We start from the raw sequence: 19,540 nt of genomic DNA, 5'->3' as shown, positions 1-19,540 counted from the left end.
ATTGTAGATGTGTCGTACTGAAAACATAATTATTCGTAGTATATGTAGGTACAATACCTATAGGCACATGCTTATTATAATTTTGTAATGCATTCAATGTACGATATCCCGTACATTAATTTTATTTAAGTGTATTTGCAAATGTAGAATCAAAGTGTAATCATGCAATAAACATTGCATTGCCTCAATAATAATTGTATTAATGTACGGTGTAAAAGTTAACGCTACCGTATTAATTATCATGTAAATGGCATATGTCACATCCCCCCTCTTTATGATCTACAAAACCCCTCTTTAGGGCAGTCATTCCCCTCCATATAACGGTACAGGCGGGGCTTGCGCGGAAAACACCAATCGCTGATATGCTGCGCGCGCGCCGATGATCTAAACGAATGATCTAGCTTACTTGTCATTTCGCGTGCGCCCGATTGGTTGCTGATAACCTTTTTGGCAATCTATTTTACGCGCGCATTGATTTACTAAACATAAATGTCAACTTTGACCCAATTGTCATTGGGACACAGTTGGAGTGAGTGTAATTAATGAATTATTAATGCATAGTTCAAATACATTATTGGAGGAAGCGACGACAAAATAGCGGAGCATACGCCGTGTTTTATGGCATGGAGAAAGTAACGGTAAACGCGACCTTCCCACCCGCCGGCCGCGTGTCGACTGACAGATGAGCGCGGGTTAACCTCTGATAATAAGAGGGAGACGGATATAGGTAGCGGTTGGCGTGCGAGCGGGACGGCAGATGTATCTTCTTCGGTGAAGTGCAAGATTGTACAGTCACATACGAGCCACATCCGAGTGAGCTTCGAGACGGTTTGAATAACGATTTGATGCGCGTGCGCAGACGTACCGAAATTCGCGCTTTTTTTAAACTAGTCAAACTTTTGTGGTCGGATTGTGGTTGTGTTGTGATAATATGAGATCGTAATAGTGATAAACAATAACTTTTGAAACAAAGGAGGTTTTTTGCGAGCAGTTTTTCGAGAAAATCACCGTGAGTTTTTTTTTATTAATTGTGATACAATTTTTATTTGTAAATTTTGTGTATTAAAATTAACAAATAATGACTTAATAAATATAAATAGCCCAGTTTAATGGGAATAGAATACGAATGTATTATGAAATATTAAAGATGCATCAATAAATAAATAAATAGAGGTTCTACATTACATAAAAATGGTATAAAAATAATCTTATACTACAATCAAATTACGTAGGCGTGTCACCTGTTTTATGGGCAGAATCTTGGGCTAAAGATCAAACAAATAAAAATATTTATTCGACCCGAATTACCATTTGAGACTTTGCTGTTTAATTTTATAGAGATATGAATTTTTATCTGAACTTACACCTGTTTTTTTTTTAATTTGCACTGATAATTTTAACAGAAGTTTTAATTTTAATTGTTTATGTTTACCTATGATGATAGTATCTAAACAGATTTACACAAGGATCCTAATTGTTGCATGATGTTGTTTATTTTCCGTAAAAAAATCTAGATCAGATTATCATATATTTATTTTACATTTTTTACAATTAATATTTAAGTTATGCTCATTAAATGACCTATTTATTTTATAATTATATAGATAAAGGTTTAGTGACCTCTGACTTGATTTTATAGGAGAGTTCATAAAATTTAAGAATGTATAAATACATTGTTATAATATATTTTATACAATAACTAACTTCCTCAAACGCAGAAAATAGTCATACCATTATTTGATTTGAATTATTAAACATTGCATAGAATAATATCTTAATTTTATCAATGTAGAGGCGAGAGTATTATTACGAAGAAAGAAAAGACTCAAACGGGAGTGCAGCGCTGAATATCCTCACGTTAATTTATAAATTCAAACAATTTATTGTCTGCATAAAATTACTTTTTAAAAAGGCATATTTAATATTTTTAAACATTTTAATAAACTGATATGAATTTGTTTCTAAAATGATACTTTATATATTTGCTAAATTGCAAAAATAAGACGTCTCTTCTCAAGCGAAAACTAAAACAGTTTCATCAAACAATAATGTAACAAACAGCATTTTATCTATAATATTTATTGCATTACGCCCCCGGACTTCAAACTGGTAGGCTTATCAAATTGTAATTTTGTGTATTCTGGTATTTGGCGGTGATTGCTATCATAGGAGCGGTCAGTGATACAGCTTTCATGCGCAGGAGTAAAGATGTTCTAGCCTCCGGGCATTACCTACTAAGTTGCAAAATATATCGGATCTTTTATTTAGGTTGTTAAACAGGTAGCTGTGTTTTGTTTTATGTAATGAAGTTGCTTGCTATATTACCGTATACAATCTTAATATGTAATACGATATATTAATAACTTCGGTTCCATGTTTTTGTCATCAATTTTTAGTTCTAGTGAAATTCGATTAATAATAAAGTTATGTCTGGAAAACATTAAAACGAGTCGACAAACTAATATAAGCTCTACATATTCAATTGAAAATTAAACATAATGTATAATAATAATAATATCGTTATTATAAATAAATAGATATCCGCCCGCGGCTTCGCGGTTTTAAAGAAAAACTCGCATAGTTCCCGTTCCCGTGGGATTTCCGGGATAAAATCCTATGTGTTAATCCAAGTTACCCTCTATATGTGTGCTAAATTTCATTGTAGTCGGTTCAGTAGTATTTGCGTGAAAGAGTAACAAACACACACACATCCTCACAAACTTTCGCATTTATAATATTAGTAGGATACATAAATTTTAAACAATAATATTATTATTGTTTATGTTTATCTATTCTAATAGTATTTAATTTTTTTAAGTATCAGCCAGTATTATCTAAACTTTCTATCCTCCTAATTTTTACATTGACTATACGAAAAAAACTTTTAGGTGGGTCAAATCATTCATGTTTTAGTTTATTTTTAAACCTGAGTTTACCATTTAATTAATTTTATTTTGCTACAAAACCAACGATGTTAACATTCATTATGACTTGAACTACAAGAAAACATGTTGTAGTTCGTAAAACTCAAGTAAAAAATGGTTGATTGAACGTGAAGTGATGATAAGGCTATATTTAAATATCCATAAAAGAAAAGGGACTCTATATAAAAGGAATAATGCACATTTTTGTTTGCTAAATAAAGTATGCGTGTTAAAATTATGATGTGATACTTTTGATAGTAAAATCTAATACAATTTGATTATGAAATGACATTCTTTAAAAAAGCTTAGTTTAAAATAAGCGTAGGTATTTTTTCTCCTTGAGGGTTGACATAATCCGCCACGCTGGCCAAGTGCGGGTTGGCAGTTGTGACATGTCGTCGAACTTTTTATTCTTTGATTTGTCGGTTTCTTTACTATATTTTTCTTCACCGATTGAAACAATAATAAATAAATAAGGACATTTTTCGCACACGGCACGATGTGATTCCATACGCTTTTCGCTTGTGTTATGGAAACCAGGCTGATAAACATACATATATATTTTAAACTAGCGGTCCGCCCCGGCTTCGCCCGTGGTACATGTTTACGTTTTCTCTACATAAGAACCATCCTCGTACTTCAAGGAATATAATAAAAAAAGAATTATCGAAATCGGTTCAGTCGTTCTCGAGTTATGCGCTTACCAACACATTTTGCGATTCATTTTTATATATAAGATTAACACCCATTTAATGGATTGATCACATGCCGATACATGGCTCTTCTCTTTAACAGGATACTTCTGCTCTTAAAATAATAGCGTTCTATTTCACATTTGATAGACATTTACAAATATTCACATGCCATATTTATATCATAATATAGTTAAATGTCGCAAAGAACATTGATTTTAGAATGAACTTTAACATTGCGAGCATGCATCACCATCAAGCGTGATTGATTGCAATCTAACAATGTGTGTTTAATATACTTTTAACTACCATAGTGATTGTTAGTGTTTGTTTTAATCTATACATTTATAAATGAAACCCGTTTCACGTTGTCACGGCATCACGCGTGAACGGTTGGACCGATTTCGATAATTCTTTTTTTAATATAATCCTTGAAGTACGAGGATGGTTCTTATGTAGAGAAAACGTAAATATGTACCACGGGCGAAGCCGGGGCGGACCGCTAGTATACTTTAAATTACAAACTAGAGCTTCATATTTGTAACTGTTTTTAATAATGTTGAATAAAAGCCTCTTTTTAGTAATTTTCAACAAAGCAAAAGAGTAGCAGGTTGTTTAGGTACTTCGGAAATTTTTGTGGAGGTACCTACTTCAGAACTTTTGACTGGGTAAACTGCTTTTGATAATATTTTTTTATTTTAAAGCGGGGCCTGCTATGTCGCATTCTTATTTAACTTTGGATTTGTTCTGATAATTTGAAAGTGGTTCAAGGGTTTTTGTAGAAAAATAATAATTTTATGTTTATCTTATACTGATTAACAAAAAAATATTATGTTTTGTTGTAGTTTTTTTTATAAATATGAGATATCTTTTGCAATTGTAATATTGCATTCTATAAATTATAATCTTAATACTATTATAAAGGCGAAAGTTTGTATGGATGTATGGATGTATGGATGTTTGTTACACTTTCACGTAAAAACTACTGAACCGATTACAATGAAATTTAGCACACATATAGAGGGTAACTTGGATTAACACATAGGATAGGTTTTATCCCGGAAATCCCACGGGAACGGGAACTATGCGGGTTTTCCTTTGAAAACGCGAGCGAAGCCGCGGGCGGAAATCTAGTTTAATATAGGTACCTATATAAACAAAAGTAAAAACAATAATTCCGTTTTGTCGACCCTCATCAAAAGTTTAAAAATAAGTGTTAATTTAAATAATTTAATTGCTTGTAAAAATTATACAAATCTGATTAGTTGACAGGGCTAAATGGTGCTTATTTTTTGATGAAAAATTTAGACAGATTAAATTATATGCTGACTACCTGTTTCTTATAACTTTGACATGAAGTTAAGTGTTAAATATCAATCAAATATATTGTAGGTGTATGATTTTAAGAATTATTGTAATGATGTGTTTTAAAAAAAGAAACGACAGTATACGTATATTAAATTATAAAAATACTAGTGGTCCGCCCCGGCTTCGACCGTGGTACCTAAGTACATGTTTAAACTATCATATCTCTCAAGTTGGATCAAACTGCACATGGTGTGCGTATTTTATTATAATCAGTTAAGTGGTTTAGGAGTCCATTGAGGACAAACATTGTGACACGAGATTTATATATACATAATTATATTAAAGATGTGACTAAAAAGACTCTTATACTCAATCTTTAAAAGATTATATTATTAAAAGTTTAAAGACATATATTTTCATTAAGGCATGAAGTCACTTACACGAGAAACTTAATTTTAAACATAGGTATTTATTATAAAAGTTATCATTCGTTACGTAAAGAGTAGGTTATTTAAATAAGTTAGGTACTCATTCATTGCATACATTAATGTAGTAAGAATATATAAAAACATACAATATACTCGTAATATTATGTAAAATGATGAAATTTTAGGAAACAAAAAGATACTTATTCACCAGATCAAAATTAACCACGCTCAAACGCAAGAAGATAGACGGAAAACGTAAAGTTGGTTCGTTTTTTTGACAAATGACGTCAAAAGCATACAGTTACAGTGCCACAAACTTAACTGACCCGGTGACGGTGTCACTGATGTCGATTTTAGTGCCGCTAAATAGTATTTCCCCGGATGCAAGGGTAAAAATAATGTAATTGCCAATGGTGTAAATTAACATTAATAAGTAACTTTTTATTTATACAAAATATTCCGTATGAAAAGTCTGTGAAAATGTGACATTTCAAAAAGGCGGCACGTAGTTCCAGTTTTTGCCACCGGGTCAGTTAAGTTTGTGGCACTGTACTTTCACGAATCTGAGATTTCGACGATCTTGATCAAAACACTATTAATAACAAAAGAAAAAGGCTCCGCCGCTTAAAATAAAAAGATTGCAAAATTCCTATCATCATAAATATAAATGTGGCCTAATTATTAAATTAATAAAGCGCACATAAATGTGAATGGAAAAGATTTAGAACAATCTAGTGCATGTCATAAATACACGGAATGATACGGATTTGAGGCGGAATTGTCTAATCGGCTTATACAGGGTGTTTCGGAATTGAATTTACGATGTCGTTTAATTAATTAGAACGTGAAAAAAAGATTATTATATGTGAATACTACTATAGCTATACAATAACCGTTTTAAAATGAGTTGGAAAATTGTACGAGCTTTTTAAGATCATTATATCTACAGATAACTTGCTACGCCCCGCGGTTTTACCCGCGGAAGAAGTTTCACTATTTTATTTATAGTTGTGGTTTAGGTTTGAAAGCATTGTTAGTACCTATTTATTGTTCGCAATTAGACACATTCTTTCAAAAATAAATTTTAAGAATTCAATGTAAGAGCTAAGTGCAATCAGCACATAAAATAGAGTCTTTAATTTTTTTTTTATCGTTAAAGCGGGCAAACGAGCAGGCGGGTCACCTGATGGAAAGTGATGCCCGCCGCCAATAAGCATTCGTGATGTTAGGGTCACCGCGAATGTGTTGCCGGCCTTTGAGATAAACTATTTTTAACTAGCTGTGCTCCGCAGTTTTACCCGCAGTGCTCCGCTCCTGTTGGTCTTAGCGTAATGATATATAGCCTTTTTTTTCTCGATAAATGTGCTACCTAACGCCGAAATAATTTTTCAAATCGGACCAGTAGTTCCCGAGATTAGCGCGTTCCAACAAACAAACTCTTCAGCTTTATAATATTAGTTTTAGCAATAAGACACATTTTTACAACAATCCATTTAATTTTTTTGAATAACAATGTAAAAGCTAAGTACAATCAGTACAAAAAACACAGTCCTTCAGATTTTTTCTTTCAAGAATTAAAGAACACGCTGTATATGCAGAAAATTCTAATTTAATTACTCCACATGCGGTCGAGGTGTTTCGATAGACGTATTAACGGTGTTTTATGATATACATTTGGAATATCGTCGTGAGAATTGGTCTTCATATCAATAAACATACATCACAGCAGACCGATTGACAGATATTTTTTATATAAATTTATATAGATATTTTTTATTGTTATTAGTATAGAACTAGGTTTTGTTTTTAGAAATCGTACGTATTACATCATAGGTTAAGACAATTGGATTTATTATGTTATTGCAGTTATAAATCGCATCTGAGACCATTTTATTAGTTGCTATTGCTGTAAAAGCTAATTTTTTGTGAGTATGGTCTTATATAATTCATTCACGCAAAAACGGCTGTGATTGTTCTATGCAGTTGTTGGGTTTTGCATAACAAACTGATAGGTATATGTATATACATATTTACATAAGAAAATTATGAAGAATTTCATGTCAATTAATTTGTTTTACATTAGAAATTTGTATTATAGTTTATTTAAATAAAAACTAAACCACATCTACAATCCATACTAATATTATAAATGCGAAAGTAACTCTGTCTGTCTGTCTGTTACTCAATCACGCCTTAACTACTGAACCAATTTGCATGAAATTTGGTATAGAGATATTTTGATACCCGAGAAAGGACATAGGATAGGTTTTATCCCGGAAATCCTACGGGAACGGGTTTTTCTTTGAAAACGCGGGCGAAGCCGCGGGCGGAAAGCTAGTATTATATATATTATTTTCTTATTCATCAACCCGTAAATTAAAATACAATTTTCAGATCACGCTCCAAACATTGTTGTTTTAAAGTACTCATAAACATGTACCATAATTCAATAGTTACATAATTATTCCTATTAATCGTGTATTTGAACACGTGTATATAATTATTTTATTTGTTTTTATTAAAAAACGTGATTAAAACTTGTTTTAATACAAGAATCACACAATGCTTTGGTACATAGATGAGTCTGGTTGTGATTTGAATAAATTATGTTAAAATCGGTTTAAAATAATAAATTTAAACACGTGCGATGTAGTGATACGATGTAGTCACGAAAAATAAAACCGATTTTAAAGGAATATCTATTGAAACTATCATATGAGGACACTGAAGCTCTATTATTGTAAAGATCATAAAAAAAATAAAAAAAAAAACACACACACACACACATTCTACACAAACGTATACACACATTCACACACCCATACATACTCTCTTACACACTCATGTTTATTGTAATGTAATGTAATTTTATCTCCAATGTAATGAAATTCTAATATATACTGTAATTTTAATTTTAATTTTAATTGTAATTTAAATTTTAATCTTTAATTTTAGAAATAACATAGTCATTTCTAGTTAATTTGAGGGGTGGGCGCAGGTGTCTGTAGCACAGTTTTTACTAACACAGATACCGGAGTTCCTCCTATTTTTATTGTATAATTTTTTATGTGTAACTTTATGTGTTATTTTGCTGAATAAATGAATTATGAATTATGAATTATGAATTATGAATTATGAATTATGAATTATTATTCTATCATTCAATTTATTACGGAATTATTTTTGAAGAATTAATTTCCAATTCCCAATTAATTTTCTTTTTAATTTCGTTTACTTATTGCTTGATTGTTATAAATTATTGGATTTATTATATTGATTATTTTCCCTGTCTCATTCGACTGCGTTGGAAAAAGTAGCCATAGTAATCCAGAAATTATATTTGTACATAATTTTAGAAAAACAGTTTAGTTTCGTACATCACGTATATTAAATAACAAAAATCAATTTTTGATATAAAACCTAACAAAGTGTTTAAATAAAAAGGCTCTATATTTTTCCGACTTTTTCTTATACTTAAAAAAAATATTTTTTCTTGTTGTATATTTTAATTAATCACTATATCGAACGGCATTTTAATAATTAAAATCATAACAATAAATCACGTATAAAAGCCTTAAAACACGTCAACTATCAAGCTAGAAAGTATGGGTGCGCCTGCGGTCAACGGTTGTGACATTCTATGAACAAATTTTATGTTGTTGGCTTTTATTGCGTATTTACAAGTAGATTCACATGCACGAAGAATCTTTAATATAATGTGTGGTTATTAAATCATCAGGTAACTATGTAGTTTGCAAATTTTTTGCAATGTGGAAATTTCAATAATTTGGAAAATCCAAAAGTGCACGCCTCATAATTTTTTTTAATAAATATTTATTAATTACTTATTATTTTTGTTTATTTAATAACAATTAAACCACATCGAATCAGACCCTGAAAAATGAAAGGGTTCTATTCCTGAGCATACTCAAGCGTAAGAGAAAAAAAAAGACTCGATTAGTAAAGTATTTCGGTCGCTATCGTGTTAACAAGAAAAAGGATCCGCACATACAGACACACGGACGTCCAAGACAGAACTTTTTTAAACTGTTTTTTAACTAGTTTAAATAACAAAAATGACATCAAAAATATCATGAACGTTAAAAATAGTGTTTTTTCTTAATATGTGTGTGTATGTATTATCTTACAAGTGCAATGTATGATACATAAAGACATTTTAAGTTTGAAAAATCTGTTTTGCGCGAAGTGACAGTAGTACCCACCTCAACGCTTCGCTTATGAGGCGTGCAATAATGTTGCTCTTTTTTTATAAAAGGTCAACTGAACTGAAATTAAAAATATAATATAATTATATTCAATTCGATAGATAGATTATATTCGTAATAAGCACATACATAACGTAGTAAGTATATTTTTTGATAACATTCATAAATTAACAGACACCTTAACAGAAACAGAAGAAATAAAAAAAACAAAGTTTGGTGTTAAAGCTAGTTTATTTCCAAAAATTCCAAAAAATTGCAAATATCCATTATCACAACAGATATCTCAACTAAATCCATATTTTTAAATGACTAACGAATGAATTTTCTGCATAATGTCAAAGGCACGGCATAATTTTATTTGTTAAAAACCAAATTAAAACATAATTAAGAGCTATGAATATATTAAACTAATTAGGAACTCGAAATTGTGTTTCCATTAACGTTAAGAATAAAATTAACATGTTGTTTAATTCTGCCATGATTACATTAAAATTGACATCTGGGTGGATAGGCAGCAAATAGATATATGAAAGAAAGAAAGAAAGAAAGACTTTCTTTCTTTCAAATAGATATATATCATATATGTAATACATACTAACTTTATATGAAATCTTTACTTCATAAGAGTTTGTTTGTTTGTTTGAACGCGCTAATCTCAGGAACTGCAGATCCGATTCGAAAAATTATTTCGGTGTTAGATAGCCCATTTATCGAGGAAGGCTTGTAGGCTATATACAGGGTGTCCCACCGTTGGTATTCTAAGCTCAATGGAGGTTATAGTTTAGCATACGCTGAGTACATAAAAAATACTTAAAACACTCCAGATACATTTTTTTTTCAAATAGATGAATTCTTAAAACTCTTTGTGTACACCCCTAACAAACAACCCGCCCAACTTTGCCGCCCGCACGTGAGCTATCGCTTAAGATTATGTTTTCATAGACAAAATGCTCACATTAGAGAAGCGTTATATGCCGGCTGCGCGAAGCTAGAGAAGAAAACATGAATTATAAGGAAAAATTTAGCATTAAATTTTTTGGCGCAATTTTGTTGTCTAAGTATTTTTTACGTGATCAGTGAAAGCAAGACTACAAGACCCTTCGCGCTTAGTATACCAATAGTGGGCCACCCTATATAGCTCGCACATACCAACAGGAGCTGCAGAGCACTGCAGGTAAAACCGCGAAATATACAGAACCAAAAAATAAAACATATATACAAAAAATAAATTCAGAGCGACTTAATTATTACATTCATTATCATCCAGACTATTGAATAGATAAGGCCTAATATTTTATTGTATTTTTGTTTATTTCGAATAGAATATAGTGGTAATATTATATTGGCATAGCGGCCAAGTGCTATAAGTTATATATTTTGAGAAATTAAAATTCAAACCTGAAACCGCACCTATAATAAAGTAGGACTATTTTGGCCTAGGAAATAGTAAAAATAATGTATTATAATACTTATAAATTTTTATTATTACTATACTGTTTTATAGATATTTTAAATTTTATACTCTACAATAATTTAAGACGCTTTTAGTTTTACCTGTAAGTTTGTATGTAACCGACTCTTTTAGATTCTGACCCAATTTAAACGGACAGATTTAATTCAAATTTTGTTAACTTATCAAAAACAATACAATAATACGGTAAAGACAATACGATACAATAATTTCATGAATAATCGTGTTCTTAGTTTTTTAAACTATGTTAATAATTTTGTACAAGATCATAGGTTAAAAATTATTGAAGTGAAACTTCTTTATCGGGGTTGGAAAAAAATTAGTGTAACATTTTTTCGTTACACGTGACATTTTTCCGTTACGCGCCATCTTTTTCTTATCCCTACCACGCGTGATTCGACGTATTTCTGTAAAGTTGCATATAGTAAATTATTTTTTGAAAAATAGGGTCATAAAATTCAAAAATTTCTTACACGCACACATTTTTTTTTCCAAAACTTACGATATTTTTAATTAGTAGAATCTTTTATATTTAAAATAAATGGAAGCATTATCAAACATACTATTATACTATAGTTAATGTGGAGGAATGCTCATCAAAATGCCTGAGGTATCTAATTGGATGTATCTTAACGATTTTATCTTGGAGTATCGAATTACTGGCTGTATGGCATCAGTATTGAGGTTAGGTTAACGCATGTTTTTCTTAATAAAAATCATGAATATTGGGTATTTCTGTTTATGTTAAAAATTGATTATTATCATTGAAATAGTGTAAAAATTTGTGAAATAATTTTAATTTACATTTGTATGTGAAGTAGGTACATAATAATTTTCTGAATAAGACCTAATTCAAAAGACTAGGTACAATTGTTTTTAAATAAAGTAGGTAGGCTTTTCTAGTTCTGAATTTAAACATAAACGTTAAAACTAGGTAACTAGGTAATGTATAAAAAATAAAAATTAACCTACTTATAAAAAAAATATTATCCAAACTCTAGTGAAATAATATATACACAGATAATATAATAGAAACATTATAGTATAACATCCTACACAATAATATAAATTGATACATTTTTATTTCAACACCACAATTGAATGAAAATATCTAAACAACCGCTTAGTATGTAAACAGCCTAAAAGCGTTTCACAATTTCGATTTACATAGATAATATTTTATTAGCCCGGTCAAGATTTGGACTAATATTTGTGGTTACGTCACATGTGTCTACTTTATTTTGTTTTTTTTTTTTTTATTGAACGTTTTTTTGGGTAGTGCTTTAGAGTACCTAGCGAGGACAATGTAAGCGTGTTGTATATGAATATGAAAATATTATGATATAGGTACTGAAGTGCTTTTGTCTAGTGTGTGTGTGTATATTGAGAAAACACATAGACCAATAACAAAAAATGAAAATGAACAAGCAAATGAAGCTCTAAATTCAAATTTAATTAATTATTATTTCCATAGTAATATGCATAGATACGAAATAAATATCATAATTCCAATAGCTTTAAAATTATTGACATTTGGACTGTCACGAGTTCATAAAAAGCTTAACTATTATGCTCCACTTGTTTTTATATTTAAATGAAAAAAAAATGGCAAACAAGATTGTTTTTTTGAAAATTTGTCATAATTGTTACCCTCTCAAAAATCAATTATGTATATCTACGTATAGTGTAGCAAAAAAATACACATTTATCATTACGTAAGTAACAAAAAACCATAACACTTTTTCTAGCGCAGTCAGACCCAAAAGAAACGAAGCAAAATATAATTATGGACTATTTATATCGGTCCAGTTTCACACGACACGCGCGGGTCAAGATCTGACCCGGAGTCAAGAGTGATCGCTTCTAATTCACTCTATTTTAAATTATGTTTCAACTTTTGTGATGTGTGTTACTTGTGAAATTAGTTTGGCAACGTAGTTGATTATAAAGCTTCTAGAAGCAGTTTTAAAACAAACATAAATAAAAACGAGTTGATAGTAAAATTACTTTTGGAATATGATTGAAAAATGGAAGAATAAAAGTTAAAGGTAGTACTAGGAAGTACCTAGTAGTTATTTAAGTATAGTAAAAGTTATATTAGGTAAAATAGGAATCTCGCTATGTAGAAATCATAACGTTTTTTCCACCTATGTTGTAAAACATACATATTATATGTTGCATATATATCTATGATCCTTTTTAAAAAGTGAGAGAATTTAGATGCATTGATAATTGCAAAAATTTGCAACGTCTTGCTGTTAACGTTTACTTCCAAATCTGTGGCATCTGGGAGAAACCTGTTAACTCCATTTTTGGCAAAATTTTGTTAGATACATGTTTGATGAGTACAGAAAGCGCAGATTTTTTTGATCCAGACGTGATATCTCTACGTCCACGGGAAGCAGATGAAAAAAAATGGTACACTCCTGTTAAATCCAAGATTTTTTGCTACAATCAAGATATATTATACTTATCATTAATAACTTTTGATGCTAAACCTGATAACTAATATAACAAGTACATAAATGTTAATTCCAAGCTTCATACCTATGGACTAAAACTTGTTAAGTCCCAGTTACCGCGTATGTACCAAAAACATGAGATACCTACATGTTAATTATTGCAACTTATCAGATTTGGATTTATATTTCCAATTTGGTATATATAACGGTGACTACTAAATAATTAAAATACAGTGTTATTTTAATGTAAATATCTATTTATTTTCAAAATAACCCCCTTTAGCTTTAATACAAAGGCTTAAACGTTTCCTGAAGTTTTCGACGATTTTCCGTACCTTATCTTCAGATATTGTCCACTCACGAGTTTAGTGTTGCCTTCAGCGCGTCTACACTTCTGTGTGAAGTTGCACAGGCCCTCGCCGAATTGACCATACGCAATCCATTGGATTAAGGTCTAGTGAATATGGAGGGCATTCCTTGGAACTTATGAACTCTGGGAAATGGTCCATACACCACTGCTGCACATTTGAGGCCCTGTGAGAGCAGAGTCCTGTTGAAAAGTCCACGGTTGGTCGCCGAAGTGCTGCTGGCTCCAAGGAAGAACTACACTCTCCAAAATATCGCGTCGGTATATTTCTTGATTCATTTTCACACCTTTTTTTTTAAGAAAACGAGAGGAGTTTTTCCTGTTGCGCAAATGCCACGCCAAACCATGACTGAATCAGGTTTTTGCCGATGGGGGATAATTGATGTGGCTCCAGGGCGACTAGAAGAGTAAACTCTATCGTTTTGGCGGTTATGAGACTGTTCAATCGGAAAATTTCCTCATCTGTGAAAAAAAATATTTTTCCACGCTTCACCAGCGGAGGCACAATATAAGACCAGTAAGCGACATATTTCAAGGAGTATTTTTTTATCCTTATCACCTAACCACTGCGCTTTTCGCGAAAAAGCGCAGCGGTTAGGTTAACTTGAGCTCATTTTTAACAACTCGTTGCAACGTTGAATGACTTACACCTAAATCTCGAGCCATTTTTCTTACCTTGGCGATTTCTATTCTAATTTGAACCAATCAGCTTCTGTTTTGGAAAACTACTCAGATAGCGAAGAAGATTATGATTAGTATCCAAATGAGTGATTCTTTTGTTTTGGTATTTATTTGATATGTGCCTTTATTTAAATTTTTCTTTGCATGTACACTCCTGTTAAGTCCATACTTTTATTAAAATTAGTCATAACAGTGATTCCATTGTGAAATTAACTTAGAAATAAATAAATATAACAAAAATAACGTAAAATTGTTTTAATTAAATGAATAGCAATGAAATAATAATTATTTTTATTTTGCTCATTTTGAGATAAGTCCATTCCACTGCAGTATTTTTTTTTGGTTAAAATCTGATAAGTCCATTATTCGCTAAACTAATGCGTCAATTTTGTAAACTATACAAGCGAAAATATGATTAATATATGATATTTCATTAAAGTATGACATAATTCATTTATATCTTATATCCGATTTTTAACAGCCAATAATGTGTTAAATTGCTTCTCCTGAAAATTTAACTTTTTGGAGTTAACAGGTGTCTCCCAAATCCCACAGAAATATATTATTAAAACTGAAATATGTACTCTTATACAAACCTCGAAAGATAATTTACTTACATTATCTTTCTTACCTCAAGTCTTGTTCCCATTTAAATCACTCCGTGAACTCTAGCCTCATCGTTACAACTGACAAGCCGTCATCCAGCGCTGTCAAGCGCTGACATCCGCGTTGACTTTACACGTCAAAATTCCTAACATTCTACGTCAGATGAGTTAATTCGAACGAAAGCACTTTAGCGCTTTTTTGTGCGCTCCGATTGATTAGCATAATATAAAGCTGGGGATACATTTGTGACATTTGGAACTAAGTGAACAAATTAGATTGTTGATTACTATGATTGTGTTTATAAATGCTTTAATGGATACGCGGCTTTGTTCGGTGCATTTACATCAAAATATGAACATAGAGCTAGAGCCTAGAGCAAGAGCATTCTTTCATGATCTTTTAGTTCAAACGGGAACTCGTATTCAATGTTGTTCAGTATCAGAACATTGCATAGAATATTTTCGAAAGCACTAAGAACAACGAAAGAAAGCTCTGCGCCTGTTTACACTAGAATAATTTGACATTTGTGGTTAGAATGAGCATTCGCTTGATGTGTATGCACCGTTAGACGTTGCAAATAGTGTTGTAAATAAACACAAAATTTTAATTTCAAGGCCGTTCGTCAACAATCCATAATTTGATGAAGCAAAAAATAAAATTGTATGTTACATGTATTATTTTTTTTAAATTTGGTCATAAAAATAACTAGATAAACAACTGTTAGGATACTTCCTGTGTGCAAGCAAGATTTTTATAATATTAAGCTATCTCTGTAGGTAAAAACTTATATAATTACTTTATATAGGTACTATTTACGTGTACGTACAATATTCAGGTGACATAATGAACTAACATAATGAACTGACATAATGAAATTACCTACTTTAATAATTTATTAAAATACTAAATAAATTCATTTACTAAAATTACTTTCATAAATTCTTAAAGTACTTAATTCCATCCTTAAATAACTATGTATCCATACAACATAATAACAAAACATCAACAATATATTTTCAATTAGCTGTCAAAATGGCCACCACCAAGATTACAAACACTTTTCCTTATTAGCCCTTAACGAGTTCAAAGGTCCATTTCATCACAAAGTCATTTTAACTCGCACCGGTAAGTACGTAATTTCTAGAGACTCCACAATACATGGCTATGAAGCGATCGTAAAATTCTATTCAAAACTTCACTTTCTTCGATCGTAAAACAGTGGTAAAACTAGAAAACGCAGTTGTCAAGCCTCAAATGTTTTTCTTGGGAAACTTTATGGAGTTTCCTTGTGTTAACGCTTATGGTGGGAGGGATATGATGTTTTCATTTTCAATGTAAGTAATAGTTTATTTTCCTAAATATTATAAAACACAGATACATTTAATTAATTATTTGAACTAAAAAATACATAATTAAAATTTACAAATTTTGATTGTTAGTAGCAAAATTTTGAAAAGTTTTGAAAGTATTTCCAAGGTTGGAATTAGTTTGAATATGATGTTTTTAATGAAACCAAAAAATACCATCTAAACGCGTGTTATTGATGTCTCTAAATTATTGGTTAACTCTTTATTGGTAGAACAATGAAAAAGAAGAAAAACATCTCAAAATTAACTCTTGATTGTATCTTTATTCATTATCATTTAAAGAATCTAATTTAAATACGGATCACCAATTAATACATTTATGAAATGGGCATTTAAACAGTTGAATAGATTTACCTTGTTTAATATTTTACGAGTTTTAAAATACCCCATAATAAACGTTTTGTATACAATTTAAAGATAATAAAAATATTTTTATTTATTTTAATTAGTTTGAATGAGTTTCTGATGCTATCTCTAAACTAACGTTGTCATAAAACGCAAGCAAAATTCAACTTACGGAATATACATATAAATTTAAGTTGGATATTACGAATTTAGTATCGCCTTATGTGAAAATGGTTATTTTATGATCCTTGCTAGGGATGAGTTAATTTGCTTTCGAATATATCAATTTATGTGTATTAGGTTTCACGATGTAATGAACAGATTAACGATTGATTTTGATATATAAATTGCTAAACTCTGAAGCTTTGCCGCTGTTAATATTATGAGAATGTATAGTATCTAGTAGTTTCAATAGATATTAATATTGACAGCAGTAGGTAGTTCTACAGTATCACAGAATGTACGTTATAACACATAACATCACAAAGAGTTTATAGTATCGGTGGCCATAATGCACATTTTTGCAGTTAAGTTTTATGTACCATAATTTTTTTTTATCCTATCTTCCCGTCGAAGCGAAAAATATATTCTTATAAATAAGATGTGGTTCATTAAAATATTCAAAGTATGTGTTAAAGTATTGTGTAGGTGCTTTTGAAGTGAAACTTATTTAGGTGCGTTGAGAGTACTAATTTATTATCAAATTAATTTCAAGATAACGACATGGCAACTTCGTCACGTCATGGGAATACCGTCACGTCATGGCAATACCACCACATCATGGATTTTGGTACCTTTGAATCATGCCAAAATATTTTCACTTCTGACATATTATGTGCACACGTTTTTTTGTTAAATTGTAATCGCATAAGAAAATGAGGAACTTTATGATGCAGTTAAATTATTCAACTATATAAATAAACTAGATTGTTCCACTGACATTTCCTGCGGCCTCATTCAAAGATACATTGCATTATTAAAAACATATGTATGTACATGAGAGTGTAATTAATGCCCCTTATTACTGGCTAGTCAGTGACTTACTAGATATTCAGATAACGGTAGTAAAGTTTATAATAAATATTAGTAATAAATGCTGTTTGTATGTACATTGAAATTTCGTAATTTAATTTATTTTTAGTGCAATTAGTTGAAGACATTCTAGATTTTTGAACGGGTTATTTTTTAATAAGTGAAAAAGTATGGATGCAATAAGATATATTTTAATATAATTATTTTTAATGTTATGGCCTGTACCCTCATTACTCATAGGAGGCCCGTGTCCCAGCAGTGGGAACGTATATGGGCTGATGATGATGAAGTTTAATATTTATACTCCAGGATTAACTTTTAAAAATACATACCTAATTGAAAGTGATTAATTAGGTAAGTACATTTATTACAAAAGTATACCTAGTAAAGTATTTTGCCCCACAAAAGTATAATTGTTATTGAAGTGAAAACTTCTTTAGCGGCGTTGGGTATAAAATCTTAAACTCGCGTCAGGACACGTGGCCTGATCGAAAAAGCGTAAGACGGATTTTTTTAAGCCCTTATATTCCATGCGTAAGACGGATACCATTCCAAAATATCAAACATGCTGAACGTTAATAATCAAGTTTTCACTTCTGCCGGCACTCCCGGAGTGCAACCCGTCTTTTTTTATTTATTATTTTAGTCTAAAAATATCCTACTAATAAATATTAGTCTGCAACTTTTTATTATTTAAATAACAGACCACACACAGTTCATTTATTTTTCTCTTCAAAATGGCTATTAAAATCAGATCTGCAAATTTCTACCCACACTCATAAATTATATATTTACGAAATCTATTATTCGGCCATAAAACTAAGCTGAGTGCACATTAGCAAAGATTATGATTACATGTGTCCAAAACACTCATTAGAATCGCCTTGCTTCTATTATAAGGCCATTACTGATCGGTTACAATGGTTTGTTCCACTTGGAACTGGAGATAATGGGTTGATTATTTTGTGTGAGAAATATGGAAAATGATTTGTAAGGTCTCTACTGGGTCTTGGTAAGGTGTAGTTGATATTCTTGGACGATGACACTTTGATGCTTTAGGTGCCTCACAATTGAAGAATAGATCAATTTTGGGATAGATACCTCCAACATAAAAATATTATGTCGGTTACTTTACTTTATATATTTATTGATTAACATAATAATATGTTATCATTGAAAAAAAACATAAACATTAGCAATTTATCAAGTTTTCGGCATATGATAATGGACATATATAGCACTCTCTAGCTATACAAATGAAAATTAGGCTCTAAGCACAATTCACTAGTACAATTCAGAACACACCATTCACACGCCAGTCGTAATAATATTTTGATACGTGGGAAAAGTAACTAGAGCAACCTTTAATCTCCTCACTTCATTGCGGAAATAATCATAAAATAAATCATTACTTCAATTAAATAATCGATGATTGATCGACAGATTGCCTCTTAATTTGTTCACTTTACAACTTACAAATTAATTACGATTACTGCGTTATTTGAAAGTGGATTTCGTAATTATAGTAAGTTTACGAGCACGTAAAGTTGTAATGAGTAGCAGTGGCGCATTGGTTACGTTGGACTTCCAAAAAGTCGCGGGTTCGGAATCAGATGAAAACAGATTTTATA

General features: G+C 30.8%; 1 protein-coding gene across 1 annotated transcript in view; it reads left to right on the top strand.

Moving 5' to 3' along the window:
* The first annotated feature begins 428 nt into the window (after nucleotides 1-428).
* Nucleotides 429-19,540, top strand: part of LOC149484263 (uncharacterized) — a 123,023-nt gene continuing 103,911 nt past the window's right edge. The window contains exon 1 of the mRNA XM_089701850.1: nucleotides 429-1,009. The gene's annotated coding sequence lies outside the window, so the exon portion shown is untranslated. The remainder of the gene's footprint in view (nucleotides 1,010-19,540) is intronic.

The sequence above is a fragment of the Colias philodice genome, chromosome 12, assembly GCF_061535455.1.
Source record: "Colias philodice isolate Cphi_HAF_F1 chromosome 12, ilColPhil1 Martin Lab GWU primary, whole genome shotgun sequence".
NCBI lineage: Eukaryota > Metazoa > Arthropoda > Insecta > Lepidoptera > Pieridae > Colias > Colias philodice.
This window is presented reverse-complemented; position numbering and strand designations above follow the sequence as displayed.